Source organism: Podarcis liolepis, assembly GCF_965112155.1.
Source record: "Podarcis liolepis genome assembly, chromosome: 5".
In the NCBI taxonomy this organism is placed as follows: domain Eukaryota; kingdom Metazoa; phylum Chordata; class Lepidosauria; order Squamata; family Lacertidae; genus Podarcis; species Podarcis liolepis.
In genome coordinates this window covers 4,181,901-4,202,983 of record NC_139556.1, presented here as the reverse complement: position 1 = coordinate 4,202,983, position 21,083 = coordinate 4,181,901, and the positions used below count along the sequence as shown (strand labels likewise).

Genomic DNA, 21,083 nt, shown 5'->3' with positions numbered 1-21,083 from the left:
AGATACGATAGTATTAAATTACATGGAATAGCATAGAATGGAGCCACAACGAAAAGAGAAAACCACACCATTCCTGTAATGTTAGAATTGAGCCTTAATGAAGATAAATGACTTTGCTCAGGCATAAATCTAAATTGCTGAAGGAATGAGCCTGGGTGAGTCTTGAACTTGCCCACTCCCAGTCTGCTGCTGCCACAGGCGTGAAGAGTAGACTGGATATTTTTCGCTTCCATTTCCAGCTAACTGTGGTGACTTGTTTTGTCTTAACTGAAAACTCTGGTTAGTGTTTCTATTTCACAACCTGAAGTTGGCTCATTTCCTGAAACCAGGGATGGGGAGCCAAATGTGGCCCTGCAACCCTGAGAATTCTCCCTATGCCACACCCTTCCCTGGCCCTGCTCCATGTTCTTGCAGGCCTCGATGTACCCTCCAAGTGTGATAAGGCCTCTGGACTGACTATGAGGAGGAGAGACAGATGCGGGTGTAGAAATGTCTGACTTTTACGCAGCTGGAATGTAGCCTCTCTCTGATTGGCTACCTAGACAGACAGGGGTGGGCGGAGCCAGCACTTTGGGAAGGAGAATAAAAGGAGCTGTTTCTGAGAGAGGATTCAGAGAGGGAGATGGTTTAAGAGAGAGCAGGAGCAGGAGAAAGAAAGTTGGTCCTGGTCTGCGTGTGTAACATCTACCCTGGGAAAAATATCTACAGCTAGAGAAAGAAGTCTCTGAGCTTAGATAGGAATCATAGAATCATAGAGTTGGAAGAGACCACAAGGGCCATCGAGTCCAACCCCCTGCCAAGCAGGAAACACCATCAGAGCACTCCTGACATATGGTTGTCAAGCCTCTGCTTAAAGACCTCCAAAGTAGGAGACTCCACCACACTCCTTGGCAGCAAATTCCACTGTCGAACAGCTCTTACTGTCAGGAAGTTCTTCCTAATGTTTAGGTGGAATCTTCTTTCTTGTAGTTTGGATCCATTGCTCCGTGTCCGCTTCTCTGGAGCAGCAGAAAACAACCTTTCTCCCTCCTCTATGTGACATCCTTTTATATATTTGAACATGGCTATCATATCACCCCTTAACCTCCTCTTCTCCAGGCTAAACATGCCCAGCTCCCTTAGCCATTCCTCATAAGGCATCGTTTCCAAGCCTTTGACCATTTTGGCTGCCCTCCTCTGGACACGTTCCAGTTTGTCAGTGTCCTTCTTGAACTGTGGTTCCCAGAACTGGACACAGTACTCCAGGTGAGGTCTGACCAGAGCAGAATACAGGGGCACTATTACTTCCCTTGATCTAGATGCTATACTCCTATTGATGCAGCCCAGAATTGCATTGGCTTTTTTAGCTGCCGCGTCACACTGTTGGAAGACTGTGTTGAGTGTCTTGGGAGAGCATTCAGACTGAGTTGGAGCCAGGAGAAGGAGAAGTTGTGAGGATAAAGTCTCCTTGGGTCTCCTTCCAGTTAGGAGGGGAGAGATCTTCCAGAAAGAGAAGACTCCCAAACCAGGAAAAAAGGGGTGCGTGGGGATCCCCTGGGTCTGTTAGACTGCCAGAGGTATCTCAGGAGTATGACTGATCAAAGGCTGGGAAACGGACAGAAAGTACCACCACCTTGTTTAGGAACCAAAGTATTAAGCTGTAACACCTACCCTAGATTAAATATAATTATTAATAAGTTAACAATTTCCTGAAAGAACATTATTTCCTGACACTTCGTTCTCTAAAATAAAACTTTCTTTATTGGTTCAACTCCTGCCTGAGTCTTCAAGGATATAAGTTTACCCTCACACATGGTGGCTATATTTAGAGCATACGTAGGTGGGATCTGCCACAATTGGTAGCCAGAGGAGTGGGATCTGCTACACATGCCCATAAAATCTACTTTGCAGAATATTACAGCTCATCCAGTCAATAGACAATGAGACATACATGAACAACAACCTTGGTTGTAAATCAAGCATGAGTTATGTTCATCACGACATAGCTTGAATTGAAATGTTTCATCTATGAAAACAGACAGCTGTATTCTCTGCCACATTTGCCAAATCATTTGCAGCTGAGTTGGTTATAGCCCTCGGCCTTTTGTTATGTCATCGTTTTTCAATACTGTCACCACTGGATTAGAATTAATGGCATGATATTAATAGTGGCCCATGTAAACAGATCACAGCAGTAGTGAAACAGGCATGTGGCCACAGTACCAGGAGCAATGCAAGGCATCTGTCCATTCCCAATACAGTGGTACCTCAGGTTACAGACTCCGCTAACCCAGACGTAGTACCTCGGGTTAAGAACTTTACCTCAGGATGAGGACAGAAATCGTGCAGCGGCAGTATGGTGGCAGCAGGAGGCCCCATTAGCTGAAGTGGTACCTCAGGTTAAGAACAGTTTCAGGTTAAGAACAGACCTCCGGAACAAATTAAGTTAGTAACCAGAGGTACCACTGTTTTGTGGGGTCCTGCCACAGCTCCCATTATATACAAGGCTGTGTTTAAATATTAACCCCCAAATTTGGTATCCCCTCCAAACCGATGTCAAAGTTTTGTGCTAGGTAATACATTAAAATCACTAAAGGTCTCACATATTTTAATGATTATAGAAATGAATATTATTAAATAGCAAAATTATAAAATGCTTCTAGAAAAGGATAACTACATCTAGAAAACTGTGCATGGCTTACATCTAGGCATTAACCTGAAATGCGTTGGAAAGCCAAACTGTCACCCAAGCCATCCAAGGTCCAAGGTGCCAGCTTGGAGTCAGATGAAGTGGTTGGATCAAGTTAGCAAAAATCTAGCATACTTTTAAGGTCAAATTTCAAGGTGCTATCTTGCCTCCCCAAATCCCTCCACTGCTCCCCTAAACCACCAATCTCTGCCCCTCCCCACCCAGTTTCAGCACTTAGCTTTCGATTATGAATATTTGAGAACCCCAAGCTGCCTTCTCCCCAAATGGCACTGCTCACCTTCCAAATATCTTACCTGTAGGGACAGTTCTGCTCTTCAATATCACCAGAGAGCTAGAGGGCGTTTCCAAACCTTTCCAGGAAAATGCTGGCAAACTGTGCACTCCATTCTAATGCAACCCACTTTGCTCCATACTCCTAAAAACTCCTCAAAATGGAAAAGGAACAGTCTTTACTGCTGCAAGAAGTAGCAGCTACTGGCGAATCAGCCCTGCCTAAGGGTTTGCTGTTCCTAGCCTTGAAGATGGTCCATGCAGGCCAAGGAACACTCCAGTTGGACACCCCAATCGGCCAGATAGCCAGCCCCTCCTTGCTAGGCTTTGTGTGTTGCAACCCTGACTTGCATGCATAACAGGCAAAGTTTTGACTTCAATTAATAAGCTCCTAGCTTGACTTCAATTTCCCACCTCCGATTCCAGAACAAAAAACTAATTACTGCATGCCACCAGGGGAGCAGACACTACGAATTAAAACCTGCATCCTTTTGTCAAGCAAGACAAGGCAGAAGCTCCATGTAATGACAGATTAGAACTTTCCAACAGAACCTAAAACTATACAAAGGGAAAAGTTGGTGAGGAGGACGGGCTCTCTCAAAGTTGACAGGCAAAAGGGGGAAATGCAGGGAGGGAATAAAGGGAACGCTGGTGACAGAAGGTTGAATGAGCTCGTACAACCCCCTCACATTTTTTGGACTTTAGACTCTTTTGCCTGCCCAAGCAGCAATGTTACCCAGTTCCTGTCCAGTTCCCAATGAATCATTAATTCACTGGAATTAATTCATAATTCAATAAATGAATTATGTCACTCATATAAATGAAGTGTTTATAAACAGTTTGGGTCAAACATATCATCCTGCCTGCACCTTAAGATGTGCTCCACAGGGTCTTCTGATGCGCCCACCCTCTTGGTCAGTTAAGGTGACTAAGAGTAGGAGGACCCATGGCTATGGAACTCCCATGTTCTCTCTGGTTCTGGAAAAGAATTGGAATCTAGAGTGAGAGGCTGGTAGATGAAAGGAAAGCTCCCAGGAGAAAGCTGGAAGGCCTCACCACTTTCTGTGTGGGACAAGGGTTGAGAACTACCCTTTGAGAGAGACTGTGTTCTCTTTTCCCTTTCCCTTTCTCTCTCTGTTTTGGTTTTTATTCAGATTAGTCTCTTTTATCTTATTGTATTATGAAAAAGCTTTAACAAAATCATATTTTAAAAAAGAGAAAAAATGTAATGTTAAGTTTTTATAATGTTTTAAATTTTGTGCTATTTTGTCTTCCGTTTTGAATCTAAGCCATTTTGGATGGAGGAGCCAAAATATTTTAAATAAAATAAATGCAAATAAATAAAGTTGAGTCTCACTTGAACAAGGTGTATCAGCTTGAAAGAGGAAAAACAATAGGATTTGGAATGGTTTTTGTAAACTACTAAAGCTCTGACTTTGAAGGAAAATAAATTGACAGAGCTATCATACGTTAGGAGAGATCTTCAGTTATGAGTGAGGTCCAGCTCCAAGACTCCCAGGATAGCCACAAAGAAGCTGTTATCTGCTAACGGTTTTTATATTACTATTGCTGTTGCCTTTATGAAAAGTGGCAGAATGTCTGCATCAACTTCTCTGTCTTAAAACCTTATTACAAGGGACCACTTCAAATGAAAACTCTTATGAACTGTGCTCCGACAAAGACACAAGGCTGAATGACTTTTGGAGAGCTAATAAACTCCTTTACAAGGAAGTCAAGAAGTAATCCAAACTGGAACATCTGCAATTTTCTTTTTTCCCCTTGCCACATCCTCTTGACAATTATAGAACACAACAATTCATGCTCCCCAAAGAACAAAACAGCTGAGAACATACAGGCAAGAACTACTGATGCACAAAAAAGATTTCCCTTACTGGATATTTGCTGCTCACTGCATGAATGAAACAGGGTCATTCAGAAATCCAGGCAGTGCTCATTGCTCATGAAAACAGCCAGAGCCTCTAGCTCAAGCAGACTGGCTAAGCTCTGAATATGTATTCATCTGTGAATTAGCCAACATGGGATATTATTATTCCTAAAAATAGTCAATATCAATGTGGAAACTCAAGTGACAGGAATGTCATGCCAACCAATATGTGAAACATAATTTTAACCTTCCTTTCTTCTTGACTGCCAAATTATGTAGTTTCTAAAATTCAGGGTATATGGCTGAAAGTCAGTGAATATTTCTAATGCAAGGTGATAAAGACAGTGCCTGTAGCAAAGCACATTTATGGAACTACCAACACCATAGGAGAAAGTGTAACATTTTTAATGTTTTAATAGTATGTTATATCTTGCCAATTTTTTGTATTGCACTTATAGCCAGATCATTATAGCAGCTTACATGCAGCTCTCAAGCTATCACCCACCTGGGCCTTGACCTGTTCAGCTTTAAAAGTCATGAACTCTTGAACCATTGTCTAAGACAAGTTTCTTACTACAGGGCAGAACTTTCCAAGCTTTCCATGTTGGTGACACATTTGCAGACTTTCATCATTAAGCCCATTTCCCAACTACCTTTGCTGAATTATGCAGAACATTAATATTTCAATACTAAATGAACATCAAGAAGAACTTGCAACCCCCGGCCACTTTCCCCAACAGCTGGTTATACAAGCAAGGTATTCAGAAGGGTCTGCCAAAAGCACTGTTTGGAAGCAAAAAAAGATACAGCCCTGGTTATGTCCTGGCTGGAAGCTAGAGCTGTCAGTCACAAGACAACCACCATAGTCTTCCTTTTCCACTGTTTTTTGTTTTTTTTTTTTTAAACGAAGAGCTTGGAGGTGAAATGTTAATTATTTCTAAACAGACAGACTGAAACCAGCTCTCTGAATGTTCTAAGTCTTCTGAAGAGCAGAAACTTTTGGAGCAGCTTGGTTTCAGGGAAGCCCTGCTTTGCATTGGACAGACTCCAAATCATTCTGAAGCAGCCCACATAGATTCTGGATTCGGGCATTGTCTGAAGTGGAGACACGTGCCTATTGGGCCATTTGAATTAAACATTTTGCTCCCAACGTGAAATAAGTTTCTCATCAGGTACAGAATGTGCAAAATTAAGGGGAATGTATTTCTTGGTACTGCATAGCTTACATTTTGATACTGTTACAGCCAGCAGCATTACATATAGTGGTGCTTCTGAACAAAAACCCTACAAATACCGTAATCTGTGATGTGAATTTACCATGCTGCTCTTCAATATCAAACACAATATTGGCTTTCTCTCTTTCATAAACCACACCACAATATAAACATACTGCAAAGCCATCGCAAAAATGTCAGCACACATGTGAAAAGCGCAATAAATTCTAACCTCTAGAGAATGACTTTCTTTACAAAAGAGAATAAGAGAGTTAATGAAAACTTGGGTTGGTGTTTTTTTAAAACAAACACACACACACACACACACACACGTAGCTCAGCAGCACTACGACAAGAAATGTACCAAGTACAAGACTGCTGATTTGGCGGTCTAAAAGGAGGGACAAGCAAATCCCGGTGCCTCTGCTTTGGGAATATTCTGAAAAGTGGATCAATATGCTAGACGTCTGAAAATGTAATTCGGACTCAATCTCAACTGGGCTCCTATGAATCAGCACATGCTTACTACTTTTAGTGTTTGACATTTCACTGTGTTTTTTATATTCTGCTGGGAGCCACCCAGAGTGGCTGGGCCAATCCAGTCAGATGGGTGGGTTATAAGTAATAAATTGGTGTTGTGGTGGTGAGGGAAATTCCTGCCTCAGGGAACAAAAGGGTGGAACTTCCAGGGAACTCCTGAAGAGCTGAGAGTGTCTACTAGCAGTTCCTAATACCGTGGTACCTTGGGTTAAAAACTTAATTTGTTATGAAGGTCCGTTCTTAACCTGAAACTGTTCTTAACCCGAGGTACCACTTTAGCTAATGGGGCCTCCCGCTGCCGCTGCACCACTGGCACATGATTTCTATTCTCATCCTGAAACAAAGTTCTTAACCTGAGGTATTATTTCTGGGTTAGTGGAGTCTGTAACCTGAAGCGTCTGTAACCCGAGGTACCACTCTAAGATTAATTGCTATGCTAGATTACAAAATCTCAGTCTAGGACACCAAATTGTTTGGTTAACACCACATGGTAGCAGCACAACCTGACTTTAAAAAGCGAGGTGGGGAGCAAGAGATACTACATTCCACCAAGAACAGCAAAGGTACACTGTGCAAGAGTGTTAGAAGGCAACAATTAGATCTCTACAGCAGCAGCTCTCATTTCAATTTCTTAGACTCAGTGCACACACCAAGTAGCACAAGACCCTGCAACTGCATTCAGACCATGAATGGAAGCCTTCCTGGTTATGGTCACCACCAAGTAATCATGTAAAGATTCCTAAAAATGTTCACCCAGCTATTCAACACGGAGGAAAAGTTATTCGCCACCCTCTTAAAGGTTAGCGCTACAGTGGAGACTGGCTTCAACATCAAAAGCCTGGGTAAATAAAAATGGCACCTAAAACCTGACAATGGTGGCACAAGGTGTGTTTCACAGACAGGGAGCTACCACTGAAAAGCTCATTCTTATGCAGCCAACCTCCACCACTCCCCTGGCACACAGAGAAGGTCCTTTGATGAAGACGGCAGGGTCAGGGCTGGCTCATGTCAGAAGTGGTGGTCCTTCAGGTACTGAGATCCTGAGTCACATGTATTATTATTTTTATATAATAAAATATTTGTTGAGCCTTGATGAGGTTGTTATACTGCAGGTCCTTGAGATCCTGCTGTGCTACTTAGGCTGCAAACAGCCTTAACACAGTATCATATTTTTATACTACATTAGAGTCAGCATCAAATACTCTTCATTTACACACATGTGACATAACTGTAGCCCATTTGGCCTTAATATTAGATTAGTCAAGTGATTTTTATAATTGTAAGAAGGTTAAATATTGTAAGAAGGTTAAATATTGAGGGGGGAATGTCATTATTATTTATTAATCATTAAATTTGCATACCACCCTTGATCTGAAGTTCTCATGGTGGTTTGTAGCATAAATAACATCAATTGATTGAAACGCGGAGGTAGAAAGTTAACAAGAAAAGGAACAGAAACAGCCAAGCTGCTGATTAATATGTTTCAGCCATGAAAAGGGAACAAATAATGAAATCAAGTGCAATAAAAGCCTTAATGCAAAACACACACATAGAGGCTTAATTCAAGCTGAATGACTGCATTAGTATAAAGAAAGATTATTTTTCAAATTTAGGCTGCAGGAGAATGGTTACAGCTGATTACTTTCAGTCATTCTTCAGCGCTCTTGCATTAGTAATGACATATAAGACAGACTGAAAGAAAGTAATCATTTCTCAGATGACCAGAAGTTTGTTGCAAGAACAGAAACGATACCATAATACATGTACCCTTCCTTATATACTGGGTCAGAGCATAGAAAGAACCAAGCAGTTTAGACCTATTTCAACTTGTTTTGTGCAGTGGCCTTTCCTTGCTCTGATACATAACAGCACAAAGGATCAACGTGGGGTTCTTTCAAAGGTGGTCTCATACCAGTCTTGGTATTGCTCTCCCTCCCTCCTTCTCAAATTCACAGATAACTAGCAGGAGTCCACTCAATAAACTCCCCGGGCAAACCTTCATCAGTCATGATAAATAACGATTGGGCAGATTGAGGATGAACAATCCCAAGCACATTTGTCTGCCTCTTCTAGTGTCAATAGCTGAAGTTCATCGGATGTAGCAAGATTAAGAGGGTCTGGACCACTGAGGATTTGTTATCCCAATTTAGCACCCCAAATCAGTACGGTTGTAAGGAATTTTACCTACAAAGCACTTCCTAAAATGGCCACAGTATTTTTCCAGTTTGGGGGCTGGGGAGTCAAAAACCCAAAACTATGAGGATAAGGCTAAAGCAGTTATTTCACTACTCAGAGAGCTCTGCTGAAGGAAAAGCCTGCATGGCTAAGATGATGATGCAGAGGAATAATCTCTGCCACCACAGACATAGGCCTTCAATCACACTCTGCGTCATGTTTGGTCAAACTCATTATAGGGCTTCTTCCACTTGCCCTCTGGCCCTCGTTCCCAGACCTGCCTTACCAGCCAAGCCTAACATACCGAGAAGGAATTTTCACTCAGCCGCAAAAGGTAGGAGCTTCTGTGTCTACACCCAAATTGTCTTCTGTAGAGACTCAGCCCACTAATCACCCCCAACTGAATATAGCAGACCCACTGCATGGTCTGCCAATAAAATGAATTTCTACAATTTACCCCAAGCTATCTTGCGGGGGTCTTGTGTGAGGGAAACTTCAATTTGGGGGTGTCAGGCAGGAGTTGAGCAAGCAAGAAAACTTTTATTTACAAAAAGAGGTTGGTGAGACAAAGTTGGGTCAGGAGATGGGTTCTTTCAGTAGAAGTTAACTTATTACTTAAACTAAATATAAAGATGTCAAAGCTTTTCTTAAACTTCACTTGCTAAAAAATCAGCCAGTATGCTTCAGGTAGATGTCCAGGTTTCTGGAATAGGTGGTAAAATGCTTAACTTGGTTACTTCACTCTCATTCCTTTACGTAGTTGTGTCAGGTGTGACAGTTAAATACTTTGGACACAGCGCAGCTTCCTTCGCAGCTTAATACTTTGGTTCATGAGTGAGGGGCACTTTCCATCAGTTACCCACTCTCTTAACAATCCCACTCCTGAGGTACAGTGGTACCTCAGGTTAAGTACTTAATTCATTCTGGAGGTCTGTACTTAACCTGAAACTGTTCTTAACCTGAAGCACCACTTAAGCTAATGGGGTCTCCTGCTGCCAGAGCACGATTTCTGTTCTCATCCTGAAGCAAAGTTCTTAACCTGAAGCACTATTTCTGGGTTAGCGGAGTCTGTAACCTGAAGCGTATGTAACCTGAAGCGTATGTAACCCGAGGTACCACTGTATTTGAATTAGTATAACAGACCCAGGGAGTCTGTCTTCCCACAGGTTCTCCCTCTCCTGGCTCAGACTCAGCCCTCCAGGTAACTCTGGTCTGTCCACTTTCCCTAGACACTCAGCCTGGTCTTCCTATCTAAGCTGCAAAGCTCTTTCCTCTTTCTATGGTCTCCTCAGAGCAGATGTTCAACTCAAATCAGAAGCAATTCTTCCTCAGGCAAACCCTATCCTAATCCCTATCTCTCATCTCAAATCAAGCCCTATCTCCCCAACTAAACCCTATCCTAATCCCTATCTAAAAAGTGCCTCAGAAACTGCTACTTTTATTCCACCTCCCGAAACTCCCCCCCCCCAAACAATCCTCTAAGGCCCAGCATGTAGATCAATCAACCTGCAGAGGTAATCCATCCTAATCCATCCACTACCCTTGTGGAAATGAGGAGAAACATTATTTTTTTAAAAAAGATCTCTTGCACCAAAAGCATTCCAGGTGTTCATCAAAAGATTTCAGGGTGGTGTACAAAACAAACTAATCTGCTTAACATATAAATTGAACTTAAAACCAACCAACCAACACACAAGATACAAATAAAAAGCCCCAAACTGCAGGGGGTGGGGGGACAGAATAGGCATGGCTTCTCACAAAGCTTTTAGAGTTATTTGACAACAAGCATATAGACAGACAACATGAACTTCCAACTTCCAAAAAACTTTTGATAAAATAACTCTGTATTTTAAAAAATCTTAAACTTAGTAGTCATGGGATAAGACAAGATGTTAAACTATGAAATTTACTCTTACAGGAAGCATTGATGGGCACCAATTTGGATGGCTTTAGAAGAGGTTTAGGCACATTCATGTTGGCTAATAATGATGATGATGATATGATGATGATGATGATGATGATGATGATGACAATCATCATAATGCTGTCAATGGCTGCTAGCCACAAGGACTATGTTCCAACTGCAGAGTGAGAGGCAGTTTGCCTTAGAATACCATTTGCTGGGAATTAGAAGTGTAAGAGTGCTGCTATACTCAGGTAGGCATCCGGCTGAGCACTGTGAAAGCCTGAGTCTTTGGTCTGATCCGGCAGGACAAAGTTTCAAAAAGCAGCTAAAATCCAAAATGCCTTGTTCAATTCCAGACGTGCCTCCATGGAGGAGCAAGTTTCAAAAGGTCAGGGCAGCAACACAGAAAAGGCCTGCTATTAAGAGGGTGCTTGGAGCAGGGCTTCTGCAGAAGCTTGTAAGACACAAGACAGGCTGGTATGAGAAGACACACTTCCCTCGGGTATTTGGGCCCCAAGCCATCTAGAGCTTTAATTGTCAAGCACCGGCACCTAAAGCTGTGCTCAGAATCAAATAGGCAAACAAAACAGATCTTTCAAAAGAGGTACAGTATCAAGTCAAGCTATACCCATCAAAATTATAGCAGCTGAACTTTCCACCCACTGGAGCAGCCCCACAAAAAACACATTACAGTAATCCAACTGAGAGAGGTTAACCAGAGCATGCATCAATGTCGGAACAGTCACACCTGGCTAAAGGCACTCCAGGCCACTAAGACTATTTGGGTCTCAAATGACATTGCTGGATCAAGGAATTGTTCTGTCCTAGGCAGAATGCAAGGGGTGGGTTCTAACCAAAATGGCAACACATGCCAACCACAGAATCCAGAAAGGGTCACAAACCACTAATCCTGCTTCAGTATCTTGTAGCAAAGTCAATCAAGCTGAGATCAGGTTTCAGCAGAGTAAGGTCAAACAAGCCAAGGCTGGACTTCAGTGAGTATGGTCAGACAAAGCCAAGATCAGATCCTACTGAGGTCAACCAAGCCAAGCAAAGGTCAAAAGACCCAGACAAGCAGAGTTGGGCAAAACAGTGCCCTGGATAGCTCCAAGTGACCTGCCAATCGGAGAAGTCAGAAGAATATTACCCACAAGCACTGAGCTGCATGTAGACCTCCAGGTGCGATTTCTCTGAGCCACTAGCCCCATCCCTAACAAGTGGAACCTCTACACTGAAAGGGACCCAGCCTGTTTTAGGTGCAGCTGACTTTGGCCATGTGGGAGAAACCAGCGTTTAGCTGTGAATTCTGAGAGGGAGTCTGAGAAAGCCAATGTGAACTCTTCAGGCTGGAGAAGCATGGGCATCTGTTGCTGGAACTCCAAAGAAGGCAGGGACATCACAGACAAATCTGCTTTCTGACCAAAGTTATCCTCTCCATGGTCTTTTCCCACATTGATGGAGAGTTGGAAACTGTGTTATGATAGGAGAACCCTGAAAATGTATAGCTGCTCTTTTGGGAGAACAGAGTAGGAGGAACTTCAATTTCATAGACCCAGAAACCGACTACTTCCACCTTCAAGAATTCAGCTTCAGTTAATAAGCTCTTAGGCAGTCCATTGTTGAGTCTAGACACTGATTTCAGCATCAGTGGAGTCTCATCTGGCTTAGATGATAGCAAAAAACAGAGTTGAGTGTCATCAGCGTATTTGGTAACACCTTACTCCAGATTCTTGAATGCAGTAGAGTTGTTTGGGGTTTGAGCAGAAGCCCCCACCCCTACAAAAAAGACTCACTGCTGGCTTCATAGGAAAGGTCCAGTGGCACCTTTGTTGAACTAGACATGCATTCATATGACTGGCAGCAAAACGAGCTGAAAAGCACTGAGGGTGATGACCCAGCTCAGATAACAACCATACAGAGCACCTGTTTGCACACCCAGTGCCTGATTGAGGTATGGACAGGGATGCAGAATTCTGCTTTTACACAGGTATAGCCTTAGCTGGATTGGACTGGTTATCATAATACAGGGGTTTTTTTGGGGGGGGGTGAGCATCTGTAGCTCCTTGTATTTCCAACACAAATGCTGAACACACTGTGTGGAAGGGAGCGAGGGGCCACAGAATTCTGTGGCTGTATGGTGTCCCTGTTGTTGTTGCCAATAGCAATATTACGTTTAGATTAAAAACATCAATAACATTTACACTGTAAAAAGGGATTATAGCAAATCAGATACAACAGATGGCTTTCTTGATTGCATTTGCTTTGTTTCTAATAACCAGGCAATTTAATTTAGGCAGCATCTAACCTGTCTCTGGCTTTCATACAGATTTAAAAACCAACACTGACTCAGTGTTTCCAACACAAGCTAGAACTTGTTGGACAGAGTCACAGCAAGGCAATTTGGAAATACTTTCATCTTTAAAATTTAATCAGAAGTGTGTAATCTTCTACGTAAAGATCACAGAAAATTTGTTACACAACATTACAGAGTGAAGTGGTAGCCTCCCATAGCGGGTCTTTATTTTAATAAAAGTTTGTGGGAAATTACATGCAATTGCATACAATTTGCAATTCAGCACTAGAATTCGTTCTTGATTTTGCCTAAGGCTTCAGCAAATTGCCAGAGGAATTTGAAAGACAAAAGGTTGGGGTTGTTTTTTTGTTTTTGTTTTTTTAGAAGTGGAAGTTAGCAGGGGAAGATGAGAGGCATTAGGAAATTCAGATTTAATACCTTCCTGAATATTTTGGAAAGCATTGGAAATGAAGAGACTAATTGCTGAAAAATGACTAGAAAAACATTTCTACATTGCAGTAATGATGTGACATTTGCCTTAAAGAGCCATCTCACATGTTACACTGGAGTGCAGCTGGGGGCAGTTGCCAATCTAACCTCTAAGCTGTCCTTTCTCAACCTTGGGTCCCCTGATATTATGGAGGGGACGACGACAGAGCAGCTGGCAATATTAGATGAGCCATAATTAAAAATTCAATGTCATAAACCCCCATCATCCCTAACTAGCAGGACCAGTGGTCAGGGATGATGAGAGTTGTAGTCCAACATCTGGAGACCCAAAATTGAGAAAGGCTGCAGTCTCAATAAAGTCACGTACATCATACACATTTCCAAACAGGTGTTTGCACGCTTGCACATTTTAGGCATTTACAACGACATTTTAAGGAGCTAACTTATGAAGCAGCCTAAAGCGAAAAAGCAAGTGATTTAAGAACCTTGCCACACAGGCAAGCAAGGTTTGGACTAATAAAGAATTCTGTTCTCCTAGAACAAGGGGAGCTGTTTATTTCTGCTCATCTTCCATCCCCTTTAGCAGCTAATTTTCTCCAGGGGCTGGTAGGGGGAGGAGTAGGGAAAACTAGGTGTTAAAGGAGAGGGGAGATAAGTGGGAATAAACAACTCTGACTGCCTCTGGAAAAGCTTTCAGAATTCTCAGTGGAGTCTGGCTTGCACACGGCTATTTTGGATGAGATGAGAGTAATGTGGAGCCAGACTCTGATACGTTCAGTCAAGACGACCCTATTTATCACTCATCAGAAAAGCAGAAAGACTAAATAATAGCAACTGCTCCGTCTCGTAACAGGTTTGTACAACGATGGAGGTGTGCACAAGAGAGAAAGAGATTTGGAGCTTTTATTTTTTTAATAAAAAGTCTGCAGATGACAATTCAACAGACTCCTATACCTCTGTTTTAATGATATATACAGTGGTGCCCCTCAAGATGAATGCCTCGCAAGACGGAAAACTCGCTAGACGAAAGAGTTTTCCATTTTGGAGGTGCTTCGCAAAACGAATTTCCTATGGGCTTGCTTCCCAAGACGACAATGTCTTGCGAATTCCTGCTGGTTTTTTCCCCTCCCCCCCTTTTCTAAGCCGCTAAGCCGCTTATCAGCTGATCCGATCAGCAGATAAGCCGCTAAAAGCCGCTAATAGCGCTAATCCGCTAATCCTTCAATGGGCTTGCTTCGCAAGAGGAAAAAACCGCTAGACGAAGAGAATCACAGAACGGATTCTTTTCGTCTTGCGAGGCACCACTGTAATAGTTTGGGGGCATGACCTACACTCTTGCTGTGTTGATAAGAGCAAGGCCATCTGAAAGAGCCCTGGGAGAACCTCAGCTATACCAGGAAACCCAACTCCTTCAGGGTCTGATGATTTGTACTTCATTTATTGAATTGCTATCCCACCTTTTCTCCAAAGAGCTCAAGGTGGGGAACATGGCTCTCTTCCTCCCCATTTCATCCTCACAGCAACCCTGTGAGGTAGCCTAGACTGCGAGACGGACAGGCCCAAGGTCACTCAAGGACCTTCATAGCTCTCACGCCATATCAACCTAACCAGCCCCTGCGATTATCATCTGATCTTCATGTGCCCCCCTCAAGGAGAGGTCTGGAGTGTGGCAGCATGAGAATGGGCCTTTTCTGTGCTGGCTCCCCACTTGTGGAAGGCTCCCCCCAGGGAAGCTCACCTGGCACCAGTGGCGTAGCGTGGGTTGTCAGCACCCGGGGCAAGGCAAGTAATTTGCGGCCCCTAACCCGTGGATTTGAGCCCCCTAACCCGTGGATTTTCGCCCCCTAACCCTAACCCCCAGATGTTGCGCCCGGTGTGGCCAGCCCCCCCCTGCACCCCCCACGCTACGCCACTGCCTGGCACCTTCTCTTCCTGGCCTTGGCTAATTAAACAATCTATGGCCATTAAAACGGGGGGGGGGGGGAGTGTCTTTGTGCTGTACAGTGGTACCTCGGGTTAAGAACTTAATTCATTCCGGAGGTCCGTTCTTAACCTGAAACTGTTCTTAACCTGAAGCACCACTTTAGCTAATGGGGCCTCCTGCTGCCGCGCAATTTCTGTTCTCATCCTGAGGTGAAGTTCTTAACCTGAGGTACTACTTCCGGGTTAGCGGAGTCTGTAACCTGAAGTGTCTGTAACCTGAAGTGTCTGTAACCCAAGGTACCACTGTACTATGGTGTGTATTTTTCCTTTTCTATATTGCAAACTGTTTTGTGATTCTTGGATGAAGGGCGGTATAGAAATTTAATAAATAATATTTTTAAAAATAGCTGAGCAGCAATATGAGCATCCCAGTCTGAAACTCTAACCACACCCCACACTGGCACAGCTATGACACCCAGGGATTGGCAGAACCAGAACTTCCAGCAGCATTGGCTATCTTTGCAGACCAACTTGAGAGGCCTTTCCAGTGAATTCATTAGGACAATTATGAGTGTACGCTCTTATAAATAAACATATTTTGTTTACTCTTTGCATAGTTCTTTTATCAACCATTAAATTGGAGAATGCTGATGAAAAAGAATTGTTCGAGTGGGCTTTGCTTGCGATAAGGCAGGCGATTTGATGAATAATCAGGATTCCCCCCTCACTTTTAAATTATGGTTTATTTCATGCACCCACCACCTTGATATATATAAACAAAAGTTTGGAAAGCATTGTTTATTTATATGCCACCCTTCAATAATAAAATATTTCTGAGTGCTTTACAAATAAATCAATAAATTATAGAATAAAATGCACAACAAGCGTAACTATTTTTTTACATAAAGACACCTAACAGCTAAAAGCAATGTAACATAGCAGAGATAAAATTAAGAGTTAGAAGGCCTGAGAATAGGTCTTCCTTCAGGTGGTGAGCCTCCCTGGAGTGCCTTCTGAAGAGACCTCGCGGAGGGTGTACAAGGATGATCTCTGTGAGCAGAAAAAGCTCACCAATCATCACTTGAACATTTGGCTTCCCCTCCCCTATTGCAATTTTTTTTTGGGGGGGGGGGGCATTTATTCTTCCTCCAAAAGGGGGTGGAAGGAAAGCAAATGCAGTAAGGCAGGGATACCCAATTGGATACCCTCCAGAGATTGTTGGGCTCCCCCTCTCAACAGACCCAACCTTCATGCTAAAGGTCAGGCATCCTATATCTATACCTATACCTATATCCTAGATCTAGCTCTATACCACGCCAAGCCATTAGTCCATCTAGCTGGGCAATGACTACATTAACTGGCAGCAGATCTCAAGTATTTCTGGCAAGGGTCCTACCAGCCCTTTCTGGCGATGCCAGGGACTAAACCTGGGACCTTCTGCATAAGAAGCAGATGTTGTACCACTTGCACGATCCTCCTCTTTCCTGGGCCAGAGAAGGCTGGAGGCAATTGTTTTAGATTTCAAACCAAATTCCGATCCTGTTGACTTCTGGCATGTTTAAACTATGGTTTGAGAACAAGCCAGGATCTGAAGCCATGGTTTGATCCTGGCTTGTTCTCACTAACTTTAGTTGAAACAGGCGATAGGGCTCAGAGTTCAGATGTCATGGTGAACCATGGTGAGTTTTTTAAAGTGGAAGCTTTCAATCTCCTCCTTTGATGTGGGGAGAGTCAGAGTGTTTGAGCCTGAGGTTCATATATACGGAGGTAAGCCATAGTTTCCTGTTAGTTTGAAATGGGTCAATGCAAGATGCTAGCAAAGATCAGCACTTTATTAGAAACTTGCATAATCCTGTACGGATTCATTGCATTTTGGATCTCATTTGAGAGGATGAATGAGCTTTGAGGGAAGATTACAGAATGCCCCCAAGGCATTTTTGAAGTAATACATTATGTTTGTGGTATTGACAGTTCTAGTTCAGTTGGACAAATGGGTCTTTCCTCTTGCAACACCAGCAGAAAAAGAAAGGAAATGAAAAAGATTTAGTGGGGAGAGATAGGTGAGGGGCGGGAACTACTCTGCTTCTCAAGAGTGCTGCAGGTGCCAGTGCCGAATACTCGCTGCACAGAGTATGGTCATTTCCCAAAGCTAGTTTATAACACAAGTTTTTTTTAAAAAAAAATTACACCACACTGGAAACAGAAATATTTAGATATGTCATCTCCTGCCATAAATGAGAGGCTCACTGCAGAAAATCTGAATGGAAAGTCTGCCTTAGAGACTGTGTTTGCATTGGGGCACCTGTTTTACTGGCCCCTTCCTATTCCTTTGCAGAAGACTTATACAAAACCAGCAAAAGCTCCTGATGTGACACATAATGGGAAAGGTAAAGGGACCCCTGACAGTTAAGTCCCGTCGCAAACGACTCTGGGGTTGTGGTGCTCATCTCGCTTTACTGGCCAAGGGAGATGGCGTTTGTCTGCTCCACAGTTTTTCTAAGCCGCTTCTGTTGAAACCAGAGCAGCGCACGGAAACGCCATTTACCTTCCCGCTGGAGCGGTACCTATTTATCTACTTGCACTGCTTGCTTTCGAACAGCTAGGTTGGCAGGAGCTGGGACTGAACAACGGGAGCTCACCCCGTCGTGGGGATTCAAACTGCCGACCTTTTGATCGGCAAGTCCTAGGCTCAGTGATTTAGACCACAGCACCACCCAGGTCCCTAATAATGGGAAAATATTCACCTAAAAATTTCTATATGCCAAGGGTCCTATTAAGGAAATAATGAAAGAAGCAGCTTTAAGCCAGGTGCACATGAAAAGTGTGTTTTATTTGGCCCAGCCCCTTTTTAGGGAATAATGGAGCACTATGAAAAATGAAATTCTGTATATGCATCTGAATAATTTCAGTGAAATAACTTTTAAAAACAAGAACCTACACACCTCAAATCACTGTGATTCTAAACAGCAAGAAACCTATAGAATGGAACAAACTGCAAAGAAAAAAATAGTATTAACAAGAACATTCAAAGCATTTACATCCAGAAGATGGTCCTTCTATTTGCAGTAGTGTTTACTCCCAGGTAAATGTGCATACGATTGCAGCCTAAACTAGAATGTGCAGGGCAATCCTAAACATGTCTACTTAGAAGGCAGAATTCAATGGCACTTACTCTTGCGTAAGTGGGGTTAGGATTGCAGCCTTTGCTCTGCGTTTGTGTCATTTGTAAACCATTTTTAGATTACATTTGTTACATAATATGGGTTTCTTTCATCCCTAAAATTATTCAAGTGGACATTTGTAAAAGAGTAGTGCTCCTGATGAAGAAGAGTCTTTGGGTCCTAATGAACTCCAGACTCCTAGAGCACTTTGGAGGACAAGACTTTGTCAGTTGTGTACACCGTGCCTTCTCTCTTGCAGGCTGCTGCGAAAACACAGAAAGAGCTAGAGAAAGAGATGCTATGCCTAAATTCCACATCAAATCTTTCCTTAATTAGCATACATTTTCCCAGGAAAAGCCAGCTGAGATGTTCACAGGCTCTAGGTGTTAATTTATTACCCATCCCTCTGGCCCCTGGCCATGCCCAGGGCTTCACTCACTACTTAATTAGCTAATGAAACTTTCCTGCCAGCTGACCAAAGCACACCTGGGGCTTAAGGTGGGGACATCACATAACAGAAAGGTGTACAGATGAATGAGGTGGCATGGCCAACCAACAATCCCCTCCCCCGCTAAACACACACAGACACACACCACACTAGCAGGATTTAAAGCATTTTTCTTCCAGGCTTTGCAAGAAGGAAGATTTTTCTTTTGCTCCTACCTGAAAGCCAAATATCTTTTGTAATGTAAATTAACATTTTAATTGCTTTTATATCGGAATGCAATTATGCTCTGAAAAGTAATTCTGTGCAAACAACAAGCCTTTATGCTCACTTGTCTTAATGATTTCATTAGCAAATTTGTTCCATTTAGAAATCCAAAAGATATATTTTCTTCGGTGCCATTACTTAAAGCTTCACTGAAGCCTTCAACTCTCAAGCCACTCAAGGACAATAAACTTAGACTGTTTTGGAGTGGAAAGAGGTTGACTGCCGGACAAACCACAAACATTTTATATTCATGCAAAGTGGTTGTCTAAGAGCATTTTCACAGATCACTTGCAAATATATGAATGTTCTATGAACATGCATGACCAAAAGCAGAAGGGAGAACTTTTTAAAACCGATTTTAAATACAAGCCAAGGTAGAGTTTGCATGAGACTCACCTATGTCATGTCATAATCCCTTCCCGCAATAAGGCAATGAAACTTTCATAGTCCAGGTTCACGCATGAAACTACAGCATGGCTAAGATCAGAAAGACAACAACAAACCATGGCTTATTTTTCCAAGAAAGATGCTGGGCCAGGTCTGCATATACTGCTAAATCATTTATGAATGAAGATTTTTTAAATAAACGAAAGAAAACCATGGTATAATGTTACATCTGAATCAGGCCATTTACCAGAAGAGAAATGGGGGGGGGGATGGGGGGAGGGGTCTTCAGAGCCACAATACACCATCAACAACAAAGGTGTGTGGGCAGGCAAGCTATGAAATCTGTTCAGCAGCAAGGAACTTTTTTGAACTTAGATGGATGTTTGGTTTAACTTGCATCAGTCCTCCGATTATTGCAACTATAGTCACAGACTCAAGTTGTCCAAAAGAGAATTGCACGTGAAAGTGCTAGAAATGAGTTGCCAAGTACACCAATCTCAGTTCACTATGTATCCACTCAGTCCCATTCTGAACTCTCCACTGTGGTTTGGTAAGCCATGTTGCAGAATTCAAGCCTCACAGTTCACCCCAGGAACTGAAATATTGCCTTCACTGCATGTTTGCATGAACTTGAGTTTACTGGAAGAGTAATTTTCAAACCCAAGGCACACTGGTCTCATTTATTAATAGGGATGAGGAAGGAATACCGCAAACTTTAATGTAGACCCAACTGATCCTATCTGGGCAGATCATGACCAGGATCGGATAGGAGTTCTGAATCCACAGTCAAGTGGATTTCCTTATGATGGAGTCTCAGGGTTGCACTTTTGTTTATAAATTTCCTTTTTAAAACTTCAGGGAAGTCTTCTAGCTACCCAGGTGGTTTCTTGAAGCCATGTGTTTTGAACAGAGCAGAGGAGCAAGTCACCCCAGAAGCAATGGGACTTGGCGATGTTCTGCAACTGTCAGAAGAAACTGTACTGCAAAAACACAGCTGCCTCCATGTAAACACTGGATCCACATGGAAATGGGATGGAGCAGACTTAGTCCCACCCCCTTGTAGAACCAGACTGGACATGAATGGTTTTTACACTTAAGTACATAATGGTCAGGGGTCCCTTTACCCTTTACCCTTTACCTACATTGGGTTACTGCATTTTTCTCCTCTGAAGATAAGCTGCCAGTCATGAAAACTAAACAGAACCCCACCCTGTTCATTTTAAGCCTAAAAGCCAACTGCAGGCAATGGCCATCCCTCTTCATGTGCTGCTGGTGGCCTTCCAGAGGCACGTGGCTGACCTCTGCTGGAAAGATTAATCTTGGCTGATCCAGCAGGGCTATTCTTAAGCCAGTGTGGTGTAGTGGAAGGATGTCAGACTAGGACCTGGAAGACCATGGGACCTACTCAGCCACAAAGTTCAATGGGTAATCTTGGGTCAGTCGCCTTCTCTCAGCCTAACCTTCCTCACAGTCTTGGT

At 42.9% G+C, this 21,083-nt stretch overlaps 1 protein-coding gene across 16 annotated transcripts in view; it reads right to left on the bottom strand.

Moving 5' to 3' along the window:
* Positions 1–21,083, bottom strand: part of SHISAL1 (shisa like 1) — a 182,072-nt gene that overhangs the window by 54,071 nt on the left and 106,918 nt on the right. The window contains exon 1 of one of the 16 annotated variants that reach the window (XM_083503605.1): positions 19,615–19,636. The exons of 12 other annotated variants lie outside the window; for them this stretch is intronic. The gene's annotated coding sequence lies outside the window, so the exon portion shown is untranslated. Of the gene's footprint in view, positions 1–3,828; positions 3,914–19,614; positions 19,637–21,083 lie in introns of those variants that run through there. 3 more of the 16 variants (XM_083503609.1, XM_083503606.1, XM_083503601.1) reach the window with 3 other exon arrangements.